Below are 19,416 nucleotides of genomic sequence, written 5' to 3' on the forward strand. Positions count from 1 at the left end.
ATCGGCCATCCGTGATGCTGATGTACCGGTGGGGTCCTAGTCGAGCATTCAGAAGTCACAAGTCGCCTTCCACGAGGCAGGAGGGGGTCCAGGTATAAGTCTCGGTAGCTTAAGCTCCTCCCATATCCCTCCCAGCCCCCGTCACCGATGCTCCACTGAGCAGCTTAGAAGATTATTCACCCCAAATCTCTGTTAATCACATCTATGCACACCCCCCCGGTGAACCAAGGCCACCCAGCACAGATCCTGTATGTACATACGTACATACATACACAGAGAGCAGCTGCTCACGGCTGCCGTTGACCTGCTGCTCTCTCCAACACCTTTCCCAGGATCTCTCTATACCTCTTCCATCACGTAAAGTGTCTAAGCAGATTAAAATGTGCTATCTATCAGGAAGAAAGACTGTGGTGCCACTTCAGAAAATGGCATGCATTTCTTATATATAACATTTCCATAAACAGTATGGAAAATCAGTCCAATCTTCCGGTGATCGCCCATGATGGGGTGATCGGTCTCTGCAGAGAGAGCACGTCGTTCCCCGTGTGAACACACGCATGCATATTCATGCGTGGTGGAGGTGCACGCTGACACACACCGAGGGAGGTACGTGTGCAAACACAATCGCGGGCGACATCTCTTTCTCTGTCACACACACGCGGAAGGTAAAACCGCTCAATCCATCAACATCTTTATGCAGCAGACGTTCACGTTTCAAGTTAATCATCTCTCTCTTCATCCTCTGTCAGTCTTCCTCTCGATTTTTTTTTCACCCACATTTTGTGAAACAAAGGAGGTGCCTTCTTCCAACTCTGTTCATCCACATACCCAAGTATTAGTCCCAATCACAAACAATCTACCCTGTCTATGTCCACCACATCACATCTCTCCCTAAGGACAAAAATGTATGTAATGGCTTTTAGAGTGAATCTAGAGCCAAGGTCCAAGTAAAAGAAAAAACAGCAATTCAAATAGAGCAGTTCATTATTTGAGCAGAGCGTGCGGTGCAGTGGTTGACAAAATAACTGTAAATACTGACATGGCTAATCTCAGCACAGCTGTTAGCATTAGGTCCTTTAATCCTGGTCCAGATTGGTGATGTGCTCACACTAGCTTGGGGACAGATGAGCAACAGCCACCAGGCTGCCAAGTGGGCTAAAGGCAGCAGACTGGCCCCGACGCTCACTTTTCGACATGATAAGCTGTGAATCTGTGGGTCCTGGAGTGCGGCTCCAAACAGCACAGTCTTTGTGTTGCATCATACAGCCTTTTTGACTAAATGTGACAGCCTGAATCTGCCGCAATCTCACACCAAAACTCAGAAAGCCCAGAAATGAAGACAAATAGGGTCAGCTGACAAAAAACACCATGCACTCTTGTAAAGAGAGGAGACAATTTTATTAGTTTGTTCTTTGTTGGAACAAGCAATGAAAGGCAATGATTTAGCAGAACTACAGATGAGATACAAATATAATGTTGTTAAACTATAAACTATTAAGTCACACTATTTTTTATGATGTTTTTTTACACGTTTTCTTAATTAGCTTATAATGTGTGCAACATTTTGATCAAACTCCACTATATGTTTAAAGCCAAGTGCACAACTCAGCTGTTGCTGATGTGTAAATAAACTATTGGTATGATTTATTCAGCCAAGTCTCCCAAAAATGACGTTCCCATTAGGGCTGTCAAAGTTAATGCGTTAATAAGGTGTTCGCAAATTTGTTTTAACGCCACTGATTTCATTAATGCATTAACGCAACTTGCGATTTTTAGGTGGTAGCGGACTCAGTTTTAAAGCTAGTGAAGATACTGGCATCATATGAAACTAGAAAACCTAAAGAATCCATTGCTACAAACCACGTTATACTAGCTTGTTGCGAAGAACGCTAAATAACGCTCCAAACTTACGCTAAATTTTGGTAAGGAAAAACTAGAATGGCCATATTCAAAGGGGTCCCTTGACCTCTGACCTCAAGATATGTGAATGAAAATGGCCCCTTTATGATAATCACATGCAGTTTAGGGCTGAGTTCCAATAATAAATACATGTATATACATACAAGCAAGCATATTTCCCACTCTCATGTTGATAAGAGTATTAAATACTTTACAAATCTCTTTTTAAGGTACATTTTGAACAGATAAAAAATATGTGTGATTAATCATGATTAAATATTTTGATCTATTGACAGCCCTAGTTCCCATACAACCAAACTGCACTGTAAATAACTCTTTGATGGAAAAATATCTTCTCCCGGATTACGTTTGTTTGTTGACGTATCACAAATACATATGTAATCATTGTCCATGGGAGTCCGTGTAGGGAGGCGGTTGGTGTGGACAGGTGGGTTAACACGGGACATTCACCCAGGAGGCCGCTGTTTGTATCCCGTGTGAAACCAAAAGTCAACGTTGACTTATATAACGTATAAACTTATTATAATCCAAACCATGATGTTTTTTGACAAAACATAACCAAGCAGTTCTGTTGCATTTGTGTTTTGTTTTGTTTCAATTTACATGTTTTTAAATCACGTATTTAAATCGGTGACCGTAATCTGGGAGAAAATAAGTTTCCCTCGAAATTGAGAATGAAGTTTAGTGTATGAAAACATAATTTTGCAGGAGACAGGGTTGGATTTATCAGCTGCTTTCTTTGTCTCTCTCTTTCTCTCTTTATATTGGGTTACTTTGTTGAAAGACCAACAGAAACAGCGCCCAGCTCTTCAAGCAAACACACGTGTATCAATGCAGTTTGCTCAGATGTTCTCTATATAAAGAAGGATCTGCCCCGTTTGATTTTCTAGCCCTGCGCTTTATCTGATTTTATCAGAATCAAATCATATTTGTTGATGCTTTCATAACCTGTCAATCAGAGTTCTAACTGACGTGCTATCACTCATCACAGAGAGCTCCCCCTGATGAAATACAGTGCACAACACAGAGACGGTTCTTTTTTTTTTCCCTTGCGGCAATGTAATAACCCCTTTAAATCACGGTTAAAATGACTGCTGTGATATGCTGACTCTGCAGTATGAAGTGCTGCACTTGTCTGTTGCTGACACACCGGAGCCAGTCTGCCTTTACTGTCTGATCTGCATACGACGCTGTGTGCCAAACCCGGTCCCAGTCTGTGGTCAGATGAACCAGAGAGGAAACATCTGTGTCACGTATCAGAAAGAAGAAAGGTCAGAGGAGTAAGACATGTAATAAATGACTGACAGATGCAAGCGCGTACATGGATGCCAACACGTATTCTCTAGGTACAAAGGCGTAAGGAAACTGACAATCCTGTCTTAATCTCCTGGATGAGGAAAATCAACCAACACTCCCTCAGCATGCAAACAGACAGTGCAAACAAAATACACCCAGTTGGCTTCCACAGTCTGTCCTCTTTCAGCTCACTATTGAAATTCAAAGATTACTCGTTAAATTGAAACTATTTAATAAAACGATGGCATCAAAACTGAAAAAATGGAAATTCCTACAAACTAAAGGGTGTATTTACCTGAAGTTAGTTTCATTGCATTGAGCAGGGATTATGCAAGTTATTCAGCAATTCTGAAATGGGATGACATTGACTAACCCATTGCTGGCCTTCGATGAACTTCCTTGGTATGTGCAGGCAGCAAAACGCTTAAATGATTCAGACTGTTTACTTAATGCGGCAGTAGGCAGAATGTTTTTGGCATCATTGGGTAAAAATTCCATAATAATCTTTCAGCCTATTATAATTCAAATGCTCTGAGAGAAAACTAGACTTCTGCACCTCCTCTTGGCTCTGTTTTCAGGCTTTAAAAAATCTAGAGACTTTGGCCAATCACAGGTCATTTCAGAGAGAGAGCATTTATATTGGCTGTTTGGTCAAAGGAGGCAGCTGTCAATAACTTGTGAACTCTGATCAAACTGTCAAACTAGGCAGCGCTGAACAAATATGAATCAATATTCTGTTACTGTAATGCCTATTTCTCGCCTCAAATGTTTTCAGAAACATCTTGTAGTGTACTGTTCAGCTGTAAAATGAGAAAGTTTGCTCCGGCTGGTGGGCGGTGCTTGGCATTTCCTCAACTGATCTCAACATGGCTGCCGGGTCACAAACTTTCTTATTTTACAGCTAAACAGTACACTACAAGATCTTAGGCATACAGTAGGCATTACAGTAACAGAATATTGATTCATATTTGATCAGCGCTGCCTAGTTTGACCGTTTGATCGGAGTTTGCGAGTGATTGACAGCTGCTCAGAGACCACAGGCTCCAGCTCGGCTCTGATTGGTTGTTTTCCTCCTGTCTGTGAAATCTTGTAGATGCCATTAGGAGCACTGGAGGACACCGGAGGAAAACAGAGGCTAATGTTTTTATTCAGATTACCTGTCTCATGCACTACTGTCAGGATATAGTGACCGTTTTATAATCGTTTTTTAATCAGATTTGCTCCAACCTGCCTACCCCAGCTTTAGTTGGCCTTTTTAAAAAACAAAAAGTTTTAGAAATGCCAAAACAAAAGGTTGTTTTCCTTTCCCTGCTAATTATTAAATCTTCTAATCTTCTTGGTAAGCACCCAGATGCTTTCAAATAAAAAGGGACTAAAACGGGAGGATATTTTCTCCTCATTATAATGTCCTTCTAAGATGGTTGGTGGTGTTTTTCAGCGTGAAGTACAAAAGCCGAGAAGCTCCGAGACGTGAAAAGGAGGAAGATACGGGGGACTGAAGAAGGGGTCAATCAATAAAAGTTGGCTTTTCATAGTTAATACAGCTGTATTCAGCCTGTGCTCCCGACACTACAAAGACTGCACTTATGATTGTTAAGTTGCTCCAATTACTGGCTGGCAGAGGCATTTGAGAAAAGCACCATTAACCCCGGCATCCGAAGAAAACAGAAAACAGCCGGGTGTTTTCTCTCAGGGAATGTAATTGATGAGACACCGTGGAACAACACACCCACTGGAGCATCCAGTCCCACGGCAAATTATTGCTTGGCTTACAGTATGTGTGGAGTCTACCTGGTTGCTGTTTTCATCATATTTTTGTGCCTGACTACAGCAATAACATTCTATGAAACAGAATCGAATAAACACAGTACAATCTACTTCCGCAAAATAAAACCTTTCTTTTCCTTTTGTATAAAAACATCAAATTGTGCTTAATTTCACTGTAAGAGTAATAATTAACATTTCCGGGCTGAAGATTAACATGTAAAAAATGTAGGAGTATTTCAGTGTTTCACTTTTCCTGGCAGCAGTAATGTGCGTAAACACAGCTGCATTCAAAGTGTTTTCAGTAGACAGCCTAATCCACACAGCAGCAGAGGAATCATCCTTCAGTCTGACACACTGAGTCTTCAGCCCCCGCACATCACTAAAGCTTTTTTTCCCTGAAATTCTCTGAATCCAAGGCTGCATGTAAATAAACTATTTCTGTATTAAATATGTATATTGAAGTCTATGTTAGAATGAAATCCAAAGGGTGATGTAAAAAAGACTTATTCGGGCAGCACAAACACTAAGTGGTAAGTCATGAAACAGCAAGAAGGTCCTGAGTTTACATGTTCTCCCTGTATCTGTTTAGGTCTCCTCTGCTTTCCTCCCAACAGTCCAAAGTCATGCAGGTTAGGTGAAATTGGAAATTGCCCGTAGGTGTGAATGTGCTCATCAGTCCATATGCGTGATAGCTCTGTGAAAGACTGATGAGCTTTCCCTGCACACCCAATGTGTGCAGGGAAAGCTCGTCAGGCTCCGTCCTCTTTAACCTGAACATCAACTAGATGTATTGGCACATTGTACAGACATTCACATTACCCAGAGGATGGATCCTATCCATGCTGGTGATATTTGGTGTTAAAGGGATAGTTTGGGTGTTTTGAAGTGGGGTTGTATGAGGTACTTATCCATAGTCAGTGTATTACCTACAGTAGATGATCTCGGCACACCCCCAGTTTGGAGAAACAGACAGGAGTTACGGCCCAGAAGCAAAGCAATGTGCTGCTGTGGACGGGGCCGGCAGCAAAACGGATTTTAGCCAAGTGTACACTATATGTAGAATATTTTCACTGCTTTACCTTGCCGTGAGACAGCCCTTTCCGACAGGGAACTCAAGTCGTTGTATCCATCTATGTTCTCGCCAAAGCCACCAGACTTCATTGAAAAAACTGTAATTTTGTCTCGCAGAACACAGGGATTGCCGGTCTACCGCCGCCTCGATCAGTCAGTTTGTTTGTGCTATAATAACACAAACTAACTGACTGATCGAGGCAGCGGTAGACAAGCACTATTCCCACCTTCTGCGAGGAAAAATTACTGTCTTTATCAATGCATTCTGGTTGCTTTGGCAAGAGCATAGCGGCTTCAGTTCCCCGTCGGAAACTTTTCGGTAGCAAAACATATTTCAGCCACCTAAAAGAAAGGCTCACCTAAAAGAAATCAATATCAGTGTAAATGTATGCTATATTTAGAATATTTTCATCAGTTTACCTTGCCGTGGGACAGCTATACAGTCTATGTCCTGATGGGAAACTGAAGCCGTTATTTATGCTCTCGCCAAAGCTACCAGACTCCATTGAAAAAAAACAGTAATTTTACCTCGCAGAACACAGTTGAGTTGAGGAGCTACCGCTGCCTTGATTGGTTTGTGTTATTGTGTGATTCACCAAAGTCACACAACAGCACAAACAAACTAACCGATCAAGATTAGCATAAACGTGCCAGCTTAATGTGGACGGAGAGCGTGACACACTTTACAGCCCCACTAATGTGTGTTGTCGCCAAAACAACAATCGCCATTTTCTTCTGACTTAGACAAACGACCACAGCAAACGCCCGTTCTAATCCTATTCCATTTCTGTGAGTGACAGTGTTTGAAGTGTCCTTTTTGAAAACTGAGGACATTTTATCAATAAAAGTCAGGTGCAAACTATTCACGGTTATGCTGGGGTTCAGCAAGATGGATTACTGTGTGGACCTTAGAAGTCTCCAATATCTGGAATCACATCTCTGCTGCCCCATTGGCTTAATGGACTGGATCCTATGGGAGCATTCACTCCCCGTGTCACTCCGTTGCACCACTTCTGGCTCTACAAAATGCTAAAAATATTCCAGTATAAAGGTGAGTGGACTCCACATTCCCTTCAAAAAATTTCAAAAGGCTATGATTTATCCTGTAAGTGCGAAAATCTTCTTTCAGAGCATGCTTAAGAGCTTGCAGAATCTCATCCACCTCGTCAGCCATTTGGTGTAGGTATTAACCCCCCTCACCCACACCCCCTCCTTCATAATCTCTATGCTGGGAGATAGGGGCAAAACATAATCAGCTCAGATAACTAGGCTATCACAGAGGTGTATAGGCTTCCATACCCATCATTTCTGCGTTACAATATTTTTAAAACACTTTTTTTTTCCACTAGAACATTTTCACTTAGCTCATTTGTCTTCATCCTATGGAGGCCGTCGGAGTTATTGCCAAGCAAAAAATTCCTTTGTTTCCTTATCATTTAATTGATCAGCAGAACGATCTGTAATAATGAATTGTTTCCGAGCAAATTCCTAAATTACAGAGCGCAGCGTGTAGTAACAACTTCATTAGCCGGGGCTCGAGGTTTTTATCAGAATGAAACGTTCATTATAGCGTTAGCGTGCACTCACGTTTCTATCCGCGATAGAAATATCTAAATTAGAGCGTTAAAAAAAAATCAACATATTCCTTTTCTTAAGCAAATACAGCTGGATAGACTGTTTTTACTCTTACTTCTTTGTTTGAGGAGTGTGTATGAATTAGTAATAAGACCAGTGATCCCCTTGCTGCTAAATAGGTTAGAGGAAAGAATATATAATTATGCACTGTATGAGGGAAGATGGGGGGTTGTGAGAGACGGCTCTACAGATGGAAAAACAGACTGCCAGATAGCAAGATGTTGAGGGGGATACAATGTAGAGAGAGTGTAGAGAGAGAGAGTGTTTATTCTGGATGGGTGGCTGTATAGTTTCAACCTTGGTGGGTGTGCTGTTGTCGAGCGCTGCATGGCTGAGTTGAGCTGCAGTGCAACTCGCTGTGGCTCACTCTCCAAACCCTCACCCACAGAGAGTTCCCCCAACTGTCACATGCCACTGAACCACGGTAAACAGCGCACACACACACACACACACACACGCACACGCGCGCACACGCACATACACAGCAGAGCCATTTTCATTAACAGAACCACTGGCACACTCAGCCCAGCTGGTCCCTGAGTCGACACTGGAACTGCACATCTGGTGTCATTGCTCCGTTAGAGGGAGGCCATCTGGTTGGATGGATGGATGGATGGATGGATGGAGGGATGGAAAGAGGAAGGGGGGAGACAGGAAAAAGAGACAAGGGGGAGTCAAAGGAGATAGGGGAGACGGCGAAACCAGGCCTCTCATCGATACTGTGCCATTCAATGTTTCGCATAAAAAATGGATCTGTTTTGTCGGATGCGCCGTGTGTACTCTCTGCGTGCATTAGTCCTCTTCCGAGTAAGAGGATTAGATGTCAAAGTCAGGTTTGCACTCGGAGCATTTGGAGCTAATGGCAATGAACAGATAGCATGTTTAATGGCTCTCAGCAACGTCTTCTCAAACATGACTGATGCTCCCTCTGCATTGTCCTTTTGGCTTCCACGGGGGAACTTAATATTACATAATACACAAGAAACATTAATAATTGTTAAGTGTTTCCATGTGACGTCGCTTGAACTTCCCTGTTCTCCGTGCTGTAATGTGTTATGTTATTCAGTGCCTACCAGTCTATTTGTATTAGAACACTGGCTGTTGAAGGCACGCCCCGTATAGAATCCATGCGACGCTCCAATTAACCCCGCGTTTATACTTCACTGGAAACTATATATGCAGAGCCGCGCCGCCGTGGCTGATTGTGCATGGTGTTGCGGAGACACTCCGTCTACAGCTGCAAGCATGTGAAGGCGATGTGTAGACGCAAGAACAAGTCATGACAAAACCGTCTTAGTCACTTATTGATGCAATGGCACATAATGAAAAGCGAGGGCCCTTCTGCAGTGGTTTGCGGGTATTGACGTTTAAAATGCCCGTTCTGCTCATAGAAAACTCTGCTGCATCGTGATGTTTGGGGTTCACTTTTGGGGATAGATATTATCGATACAAACAATGTGTTTATGATTAAATTGAGAGAATAATATTGTTTATCTAGCCTCTTAATGTAGCTCTTTTTGCTCTCAAAGAACACCAGATTGATGCATTTAACTTTAAAATGTAGCTATTAAAAGGTAGGGTGAATATTTCTGTATTTTTTCATATTGCAAAAAAATATATTGTACTGTCCAACATTGTGCTTTTATTCTCTTTTACTGACCACAGTTTGACCCTGACGCCGATGGAGACATGTGACGCACGTTTAGGTCCCACATTGTGAGGCGAAAGGTCAGAAACCCTTGAACGCACCAGCAGTAACGCGGTTATATTTTACGTTTAAGTACATGCACACATATATACACACACACAAACACACACACACACACAAAGTGCCTCCTGCCGCCAGTGGCCAACTGAATCATGCTCTTATTAAACCTTGATCGGAATTCGAGCTAGGGCATTATCCACTTACAGTTATTAATGCTGCAGCTCTCCTGGGAGGGCAGAGCTGGCAGCGAGGGAGGGACGCACGCCACATATACAGATGCTGGCATAAAAGCTCCATGACTGGAGGTAGGATTGTTTACATTACATGCATGGATGAGGTCTGCATTGTTTCAACGACTAGAAAAAAACGCTGACCCTGTTAGGTAAAGAATGCACACGATCCACTGTGAAAAGAGATACAAAAAAAAGCACCGGGCAAAAACGTAATCCTTTAACAGACGCATTATCATCAAACCAATCAGGAAAGTGGCGAGCAGATACGATAACCCCGCGCTAGATGCTTGATGAGACATAACAAAAAATTGCTCCTAAAAATCCTAGCCTCAAGGGAGACAAAGAAATGGAGATTCTCGTTTTTACTTTCCCGGTACACTTAAAACCTCAGCCCCTGTTAATTAGAAATCCACAGACATTCCTTCTTTTGACAAAGTTAATTAAAAATGTGCACACTTTACCGCTGCTAGAGAGAAACATAAGAGTAAGAAGAGAGTGAAAAGGAAGGGAAATTAATGGAGAGTTCATGTTGCACGTACAGGAAGGCAATTAGAAGATGTTAAGTGGCTGGCTGATTGAAGGTCTTGTTAGTTCTGTGAAAGTAGATGGAGAGGTATAAAAGGAAAAAAAAAACTAGATTTATGCAACATTCATGTATGTTGCCATGTTACGGAACTACTGAGATGAATTTGCATTGCTTCCAGGCGTATGAGCTAAGAGCTGTGTGTGCACACAACAGAGCAGGTGCAGAGGGAAAATATTAGTAGCCTAACTGCGTGAATACATTCAGTCTGTGTTTGTGTGTAGACTGCTGAATTCTTTGCAGTGAGTAACAGCAAGTGGCAGCCTTAAATCTTGATCTCTATTTGGAGCTCTAGTTTGACACCACAGCTGAAGCGATTAGACGATTAATCGATTCCTTAATCTACAGAGAATCTGCAACAATTTTGATAATAGACTAATCGTTTATATCATTTAAAAAAAAATTATGCTTAAGAGTTTGTGGTTTCACATACGTGTGGCTGTCAATCAGCTAAAATATTTAATTGCGATTAATAACACATTCTTTATCTGTTCAAAAGGTACGTTAAAGGGAGATTAGTCAAGTATTTAATACTCTTATCAACAAGGGAGTGGGCAAATATGCTGCTTTAATGCAAATGTATGTATATATTTATTATTGGAAATCAATTAACAACACAAAACAATGACAAATATTGTCCAGAAACCCTCACAGGTACTGCATTTAGCATAATAAAATATGCTCAAATCATAACATGGCAAACTCAAGCCCAACAGACAACAACAGCTGTCAGTGTGCTGACTTGACTATAATTTGCCCCAAAACTGCATGTGATTAGTATAAAGTGGGCATGTTTGTAAATGGGAGACTCGTGGGTACCCATAGAACCCATTTTCAATCACATATCTTGAGGTCAGAGGTCAAGGGATCACTTTTAAAATGTCTATGCCAGTTTTTCCTCGCTACAATTTTGCTTAAGTTTGGAGTGTAATTTAGCTTCCTTCGCGACAAGCTAGCATACCAATGGATTCCTTATGTTTTATAGTTTCATTTGATGCCAGTATCTTCACTCTAGCTTTAAAACTGAGCCCGCTAAAACCTAAAAAATGTGGTGTTAAAACGAATTTGCGTTAACATGTTATCGCTTTAACTTTGACATCCCTAATCAGAACTGGAGAGTAATTCTTCATCGAAAAAAAAACAGCGAAGAATTGCACTGAAGGTGATGTTTCCTTTGTTAGTTTGATTGACAGATGGTTCATCCAGTCACCTGCCAAGTATCTTTGTGTCAAAACCAAACCATCTGACGGGTCAGGTTATATCGGTCGGCCAAAAGAAGCAATTTGAAGACGTCAACTTGCAGCGCTAGAAAAATTGTGATGGACATTTTCCACTATTTTCATACATTTTATAGACCAAACAGAAATTAATCATTAGTTGCAGCCCTACTGACACCGCTGCACACGCCAAAGTCACCTTGTACACTAAAAACCAGAAAGTCCTGCATTGGCTATTAGAGGAGACTTAAAGAAACACACTTATTACAATATCTTTAGATGCATTTTGGCCATTTACCTGCTGAGACGATTCCCTTCTCTTTGTTGTTCTGCTTTAGATGTGTGGCTTTAATTAAAGTTCCTCTAAACTGTATTGCTGTTTATGAGGGGAATCTGTTTACAATGGAGGAGTGGAAACTAATTTAAATTGTTGCCACCTACGCAGATGCTGTTTAATTGGATGGGACTGATAATGGCGGTGTTTTTGTTGTGGTTGAGGGGGGAAAAAAAACACATTTCAAGAATGTTCTCTAATCTGCACAAGGGTCAATAGTGTTCACACAATCACAATAGTAAGCTGGATATAGGTAGAACTTATTGTGAGGCCCTGGCCAATGAATGGGAGGCAAAATGCTATCCTTATATCTGCTATTACTGCAGTGTTTGTAGGCGGTATTGCACATTAGTTTGCAGCAAAATGTCCTTCCCTCCAGTGCCAACTAACTTTAGGATTTGCGCTTTAACCAGTTGGTAGTCCTTTCTAATCCTTAATAGTCCTTCCAAGAGACGGAGCACCTGTATGTACATACGCCAAGCCGCAGTAGTGAATTTTCCACCCGGGGATGGAATGATACCAGCTAGGCCTTGCTGCCTGGATAACACAGTAATACAAGGGGAGTGGTGGCTGTTGAACGCGAGCCAGACCAGCTAGACAGGGGGAGGGGGGAACGCATGCTGGGAAAGGGAAGCGACAACTGTGGCTGGATCTGGCTTTGATGAGGAGGCATGAGAAGAGGGGAGGCTCAGTCTTCTTCGAGGGAAGCAGGTGTGTGAGGAGGTGATAAGGACGCCGTGGCAGGCACTACACACACACACACACACACAGGCGTGCAAACAAATAAAAATACTCCAGCAAATACCACTTGCTGAAACCGTTCAACACTAAATTTGAATGGCATCCCTTCAAATAACTGAGCTTGCACACTGGTGCAGAGCCTAACTCTCCCTGTTTGCTCGCATCATAAAAAAAGACAGACAGAGAATTATGGTGCAAGAAAAGAAAAAAAAGAAAAGAACGAGATGAAGGTGATGAGAAAAAGTGGGCGAAGGAGGTTGATTTAAGGCGCTAATATTGTGGTAAACACTGCGTTTCTGGGGGAGAATGTGTGTGTGTGTTAGTTGCCTATACTGTAAGTGCTTGCACACATTATACCACACGCATATACATTAATGTGCGAGAGTTAAAGCGTCCCCGGGGAGTGCTTTGTGGCAATGTGTGGTACAGAACAGCGTAAAGTAATTTATGGATAAGATACTTTTTTTTTTTTTTGGCTGGCTTATTTCAGAATCCATTAAGATTAATTAAGTGCTGCTAAATGTGGTGCTATAGAGTTCAGATTTCAGATGCATTCTAATCATTAGCTCGCAGTTTATTCAGCCAGCTTAACAGCTGCTAATAGCCTGAGTGAAGCCGGTCCAGAGTGTTCTAATGGTCGGGGAACAGGGAGTACGGCTATTGGACTGGTGGACGGCGAATTAGTGATTGAGAACGTCTATTGCGGCGTTAATGTATAAACCATGGTGCATCGACATAGTATGCACCTGTCCATCCTTGTTAATCAAAGGCAGGGGGAGAGTAAGGGAGACAGAAAGCAGGCAATTAGACACTCTGTCATCAAATATTTTATTTGTTTGGCAGGAAGACTGCATTAAACAGTGAAGGGAGACACAGCCAAGCACGCCTCAGCCTACTTCATATCCACTGTTGTTTCAGATAGACTTTCCGCAAGCAATTAGCTCCAATCAGGGATTAATTGAGCTGACACAGAAGGAGAAAGGGTGGTTTTGGAATTGTTCTGCTTTAGCATTCGCCCTAAGTCCAATTAAAACGTCATTTCATTGATTGCCTGTCTGTTCGCTTCAACTGCGCATTTGTCAGCACACGTGTGTATATTTGTGTATGTTTCCATGTAAACAGTCTGTTTAGGCAATCTGTTTGTGGGCAATGGGACAAGATTTTGGTGTCTGCAGCGTTCTGGTTTCCTTTTGTTGTCCCAGTAGTAGTGACCAATCACGTTCGAGCAGGCTTTGGTTGAATGCAGGTAAACAGTCCATGTGGAGAGCAAAAGAGGCGGAACGCATTGGCCGAAATGCAATCTGGGAACCCACCGGCTATCATTTGACGATGATTTAGCTTTAAAGTTTGCTTGTAAGCTGGCTACTTGTGAAACAATCCAGTCGCACATGTCGTCTCTGAACTCCAACTCCATTCTCGCATCCCAAGTTGCTAATCGGACTGTAAACAATGAGCAGTGAAAGGAAAAGGAAGTGTTGGCCCAGATATCTGCTGGCTACACCGGAACCCCAGAAATATAGCCCCTGGCCCCCAGAGGCTTATCCGTCGCCAGACCAATAGCCGATGGGTTCCAAAGTTGTGTGTGCATATATGCCTTAAATCTCTATCATCATTCTACGGTTGCATGGAAACTGAAAAAAAACACAAACAGATGATGAGGACTGTAGGGATGTCACAATACCATAAATTAAGTAGTCAATACCAATACCGATGAAATTCCACAATTCTCGATACCCAATTCGATACCACGTTAACAAAAAAAACAAAACGATCCATGTACTTCAACATACGCTCCTTTATTAATGTTTGCATACTGTTTTCTGCAAATTTATTATAAATCTGTGATGATCCACCTCACGTTTCTCGCCAAAAGCTAAATTTTACAAAATTACATTTGAACTCATCACAATAGCGTTAACGAAATTAGCATCTCCCAATACTTGTTTTTACCTATTAGACCTTGAATGCACCATAATGTAACTCAAGGAAACCTAAGTACATTAGCTGTTAGCTTTGTTATTTAGCCAAGAAGGACTGCGTTTCCCACCAGTTGTTAAAAGCTAACGTTACCCACCAGTTGTTAACAGCTAACGTTAACTAGCTCTCCTTCTGCCGATTTAAACACAGATTTGTTGTTCACAAGCATTATCAGGGACATTTTCTATCGTCCCTTACCACCCTTAGTCTCGAGCCCCTGACAGTACCCATGGTAGTTGCAGTACTGAAGAAAAATGGTGTACCATCACATTTTCAGAATTTTGGCATTGACGTGGTACTTCTGACATTCTTAATCCTTAGAGGACTGTACGATATCGTGGAAAGCTTCGGAACAAGCAAGTATACTGTATATACCTTGACTTAAGATCGCTGTCAACTGCCTTTTCCAGGGTCAAGAAGTTAAATAACTTCTGTCATGTTTGCAGTTTTAAATACAGTAGTGTTTTCACTGTTCATTTAATGTATTATGTGAGGTGTCATTGTACTGTACTGACTGACATTTAGTAGGAGTAACATACAGACAACCAACAAAGTTACTTTCAAACGTGAAAAAAAATACTCAGTTTCCTCAGGCATTCCTTGAAGGATACAGATGGCAAACATCTGATCACCTCTGATCTTTAAACCAGACTTCAAAATGGACAAGAGAGCAGTGCCTGACGATATGGAACTGCTTTGATAAACTTAGAAATAGCTAGTAGTCTGAACATAAGAGCCTAAACATAAGTAAAATCAGGTCAGGCATTTCACCACACAATGAGCAATGACATAAATTATCTTAATAATCCACTCTTCTGCATAGTAGTTAATGAATTCAAACACGCCTACACATGAATTAAACTAAATTTGTCAAGCGATAAGAATTATTTGGGTTATTTATAATAGTCCCTTGTACTGAGCCTGGACAAAATTACAAATGTATCCATTTTAAGAACAGAACTAAATATTTACAAACTTTTCTCTTTTTTGGGGCACTCAACTAACTATAGTCTTTTAATAAAAAAGCTAATATTGTAAATAGTTAATGAAAACATGAATTAATTCCATAAAATATGCAAAAGAGACAAGATAAATGTCCATATTTGATGGTGAAAAACATCCCGCGTGGATGTCTGCACAGGGATAGACTTGTGTTCAACAGAAGCTGGTTATCTGAGGCGATCTGGACCAAGCTGGGAAAGAAAGTGCACTCACACAAACTTGTACCCTGAATAGCAAATTATGCAAAAATTAGTACTGTCTGTACCACTTAAGCCAGCCTTTTCCTTCCTGGACATGCTGAGCTTTTTGTACGAGTCATGTCAATTCATCAGTGGGCTATAATTATGGTATGTTAATGTTGATAATGGGGATCCGTGCGTCATGATCATGTGTGGCGTCATCTTTGTTTTGGATTGAAGAGTGGGCAAAGTGAGGAATCAGGATGGCTGGGGGCTGTTTTAAGCAGTAAAACAAAGGGACTTTAAAGAGGACCTGTTATGCTTTTGTGCTTTTACCCTTTCCTTTAGTGCGTTATAGTTTTTTTGTGCATGTACGATGTCTGCAAATTACAAAGCCCCAAGGCCACACCAAAGGGAATTCCTCTCCCGACAGAAACACTGCTCCTGAACTGCCTGAAACGCCTTGCATGAAGTCCCGCCTTTTCTTCCGTAATGTGGTGATGTCACCAAGTAACACATTTGCATAATACCTGCCATCAGCTTGTTTGGCATACCCTCAAACAAAGCTAGTTAGAGCGGAGCTGGAGCGGAGTCTGAAGAGTTTGGTTCGGTTGACCAATCACAACAGAGTGGGCCAGCTGACCAATCAGAGCAGACTGGGCTTTTTTGGGGCAAGAGTTCAAACAGAGTGCTTCAGACAAAGGGCGAAAAGAAGTGCTGCAGTACAGCCGGTATAAGAAAAATAAAGCGTTTTTGGAACATTAAAGCATGTAAACATGTTCTAGTAGAAACACAAAATACAAGTATGCACCTGTGAATTGGCTTAATAGGTCCTCTTTAAATTGGCACTTTCAATTGTATGTTATTGTTGTAAAAGAATGGCCAAATTTAGTATAGATTGTGGCCATTAAATCACATGGATAAAAAACAATCCTCACTTATCAAATCACGTCAGCACTATCTGGATTTTGAATGGATTGCGACTGAAACTTACTGTATTTTTTTTTTTTTTTTTTACATGAATAAAAGTTACAAAACATAACAGCATCCCTGCTGTGACTAAAATCAGTAAGAGAACTGCACATTTATAAAGATAATGGCTGGCGGAGGCTTTCAACAATTACACAATAACACACCGTACTGTAAACATGACTGACAGCACATGAAAGCATAGAGATCCACATCCATTTATTCACAGATAAAGCAGAGATATTGTAGATTCGATTTACTTTGTAATTCAAAAGCAGAATAAATCACCTTCATCTTCACCATATCTATTTTCCTCTCCTCCCATCCCCTTTAGCAATTGGCATTTTCACCACACACAATGAGCAAGCAGGTTACTAAACGGCATCACTTAAATCCACACAAACAGTGCATTTTCGCTTAGTAAATTACACGAATGGAGTCATTTTGTTAATCTTCTCATCCATTTTCCACTCAACAAGTGGCACACCTTAAAATACAAATGAATTATGTTAAAATCCTCCAAAAAAAAACAGTGTGCCTGCGTTCCTTCATGTCACAGCATGGCAAAAAATGATTCTACATGGATGGTAAATCAGATTCTTCATTTAAAAAAAAAAAAAAAAAAATACTAAAAAGCCACAGCACTTTAACATCTGACTCTAATAGTAGTTAAAGGTACAGTGTGTAGGATTCAACGGCATCTAGTGGAGTGGTTGCATATTTCAACCAACTGAATATCCGTCAACTCACTCTCCTCTCTTTCCAAGACTGCGTTAACGTGAGCCACCGGGTGCAAAACCGTGGTAACGCCATTCTTACCATAATAACACTACTGTAGGAGCAACGGAAGTCAGACAGCGGCTGGCGGTACCACGATTTTACACTCTGCGGCTCACGTTACCGAAGTTTCACAAGCGTGTCCAAGAACTACAGTGGCCATCAGGTAACATAAAAACGCAAAAGGCTCTCTCTAAAGCCAGTGTTAGGTTTGTTCGTTCTGGGCTACTATAGAAACATGGCGGACTCTGTGAAGAGGACCCGCTCCCTATGTAAATATGAAGGGCTCATTCTAAGGTAACAAAAACACAACGATTCTTGGTTTCAGGTGATTATACACTAGTTACAAACATTATATTCCATTTCTGCAAATAGATCCCCCAAAATGTTACACACTGTAGTTTTAGGCAAGCTCGAGCGGAATGTCTGAGTTTAAGAAGTATAATTGCAAGTGCTTCAGCTGAGACATTTACTTCCAGATAAACAGAACAGGTAGGTCAAGTGTTAATACCTTAAATTTCTTCCCATTAAAAGGGTCTGTTTAATTGTCCTTGAGCAAGCTCTTACTCATTGTAACATATTGTACAATTTCTCAGAATCACCACGAAATGATTTCTATATTTAATTAATAAATTCATCCTTTACTTTATCACAATTCAAATCATAAGAGTTTAATCATACCAAGAATAAGACGCATTGTTAAATGTATCTAAATTACTTTTGAACAGATAAAAAATGTGGGATTGATTTGCGTTTAATCGCGATTAACTATTGACAATCTTGCGATTAATCGCGATTAAATGTTTTAATCGACTGACAGCCCTGATATTTAGATAAGCAACACCACATGATCCATCATTGTGATTGGTAGGTCAAATCTGTCCTGAAATATTGCTGCAAAGAGTGGTTTTGCAATTACCAACGCAATTATTTCACACTCTGTGTGGGAGTCGGTAGTCTATCCAGGCAAGCAAGAGCTGTGCAAAAACTATTTGAGCATACTGCTTAGCAGACATGACTAAACTTAGGTGAGTGAGTTTGGGGCATTTCTTCACAACAGCGTTCACAAACAGTTGGTCGGAATTTACTCCATTAGATATTTCCAGGAGAATTGTTCACCTCAGTTCGCGCAGTAACAGTGAGTCAAAGAGATAAAAAATTACCCTTTTGTCATTGGTATTGTGTAAGATCTCGATCACAACTACAGCCTAGGGCAAGGCTAAAAGAACACTACATAAATTGCTTCATCTGTTAGTTAAGGGAGTGTCTGCTACCCAACAGGCAGAGGATGCGGGCAGGCAATACAAGCCAACAACCTTATTGTTTCGGGGGGTTTTCATGACCCCTCGTGACAACTGCTTCCCCACAAAACATCCATCACGGGAAATGATGAGGTGCGTGTTTGTCTCTCTCCACTCTATATGCATTTCTGCGCACTCTGACAGAAAGCTGTCAGCTGTGGGGGCTGGAGTGATTTTCCACTGGCATCCATGGAGAAAATCCTGGTTGGATTCAGAAGCTGCCTGGCTTTTTTTCTGATGTGTTAAGAGTGCTGGAGACAGGCCTGGCGGGTTTAAGCAGATTAATTAGGGTGTAGCAAAGACTGTGAAGAAATCTCTCTTCCATAGATGCTATATCCACTGACACAGCTTTGCATATACCGGCAAGTCCCCTGAAATGTGCTCACTACCCCCCGCATCTCGCTCTAAAACTCTCTCATGGACACACACACACGCATATACTGCACACACACACACACACTGGAGACACTGTTGGAGGGCAAAAAGTCTGCCATGGCCCCCCACTCATCCTCCCTCTCTCTCTCCAGGGTTAGTCCAATAATCATCCCTCTTTCCCTGAATGTGTTTACCCTCCCTGTTTCCCTCTAACTCTGTTTTTGCTTGGAACACATTTCCCCTTGTTAGCGCACTTGCAAGGAAAATTCTATTCTATTAGGGATGATTTTCACTTCCTGCCTCTCCGTCGGAACATGGTGTTCGTGTAAAC

At 41.4% G+C, this 19,416-nt stretch overlaps 1 protein-coding gene and 1 long non-coding RNA gene across 4 annotated transcripts in view; one reads left to right on the forward strand and one right to left on the reverse strand.

Annotated features, from left to right (window-relative positions):
• Positions 1 to 19,416, reverse strand: part of LOC119476093 (roundabout homolog 2-like) — a 111,691-nt gene that overhangs the window by 63,038 nt on the left and 29,237 nt on the right. The gene's annotated exons all lie outside the window — the stretch shown is intronic.
• On the forward strand, positions 8,485 to 16,629 carry LOC119476094. The gene is made up of 3 exons (XR_005203940.1): positions 8,485 to 8,496; positions 10,421 to 10,423; positions 16,342 to 16,629. It is a non-coding gene; the product is annotated as an uncharacterized LOC119476094 (long non-coding RNA).

Source organism: Sebastes umbrosus, chromosome 17 (assembly GCF_015220745.1).
Source record: "Sebastes umbrosus isolate fSebUmb1 chromosome 17, fSebUmb1.pri, whole genome shotgun sequence".
NCBI lineage: Eukaryota > Metazoa > Chordata > Actinopteri > Perciformes > Sebastidae > Sebastes > Sebastes umbrosus.